Raw genomic sequence first — 1,111 nt, 5'->3', positions numbered from 1 at the left:
CAGTTAGTTGAATATACTTTATTTTTTAGTCTATAGCTCTATTTAATTATCAGTTTCCCCTCTAACTTTATCATGAATCTTCCTTAAATTCCATAAAGTCATTACATAAAAAAATTTCCATGGAAAATTTATCCTAACAAGCTCTTTCCTGGCATAACTCACTGCTTTTTGGTATGAAGACATGATGAGGGCTCTCTAATTTCCAGTCTCTCTAACACTGTCGGGATTTTCACTTTTGTGTTTCTCTTGTTGCCATGGAAACCTTGATCTACTGTCTTCTAACATCCAAAGTTGTCATGAAACCCTCTCTATTGACTTCACTAACTGTTGTCATGGTAACGTGACATTTTTCATGCACCGGGAAACTATTGCTACGTCTAAAGGTGCATCTCTCTGTTTACATTTCTATTAGTCTAATTGTGCTATGAATCATTCTAGGCTACTGTTCAGACCACTACTATCTTCCATTTTATATTAATGTCAAACAAACTATCCACATGTTTTTTTTCTCTCAAAATTAAATTGAAAGATGTATGAAACTGACAAGAGTTCATAATATCTGTTTATCATCATTACTAAAGTCCGTATCATAAAACCTTTTATCATTAAATAGCTTTGCGCAATATACATAATACAAATATCGGAATTTAAATTCATATATACCAAAAAAAAAATCAATATATGCAAAAGTAGAAGAGAAAATCAAAAAGGCCTTTCTTAAATACTTAAACCACTTTGAAGAAAAGCATTCGCAATATCAAAAATTACTCACGTAGAGAAGGTGACACTCGATAGTGAATCACGTCTGCAGTTTGCAAAGCTAAAACTAAGAATAAGCAATTGCAATGCAACTTTGTGATATTTTGCTTGGATTGGACTCATAGCTTCCTCTCTGTTACATAAACTTTAATCTAGTAGACTTGACGATGTCTGAATCATGCAATCCATTGAAAAAGAATGTTTATAATATTTGCCTTGAATAACTAAAAATAAATGACTTTAAAAAACAAAAATTTGGGGAAAATAACTACATACGATTCTGTATATTTTTTCTACAGCAATCTTCAGTATATAATAAAACACGAAAGAAAAATAACATGTCACCGATATC

The 1,111-nt window shown here is 31.2% G+C and overlaps 1 protein-coding gene across 1 annotated transcript in view; it reads right to left on the bottom strand.

The window, feature by feature from the left end:
- Positions 1–1,111, bottom strand: part of LOC119592110 (ryanodine receptor-like) — a gene marked incomplete in the record, with an annotated part of 20,940 nt that overhangs the window by 14,383 nt on the left and 5,446 nt on the right.

Source organism: Penaeus monodon, chromosome 29, assembly GCF_015228065.2.
Source record: "Penaeus monodon isolate SGIC_2016 chromosome 29, NSTDA_Pmon_1, whole genome shotgun sequence".
NCBI classification, from domain to species: domain Eukaryota; kingdom Metazoa; phylum Arthropoda; class Malacostraca; order Decapoda; family Penaeidae; genus Penaeus; species Penaeus monodon.
The sequence above is the reverse complement of the archived record's forward strand: the minus strand, read 5'-3'. Positions and strand labels throughout refer to the sequence as shown.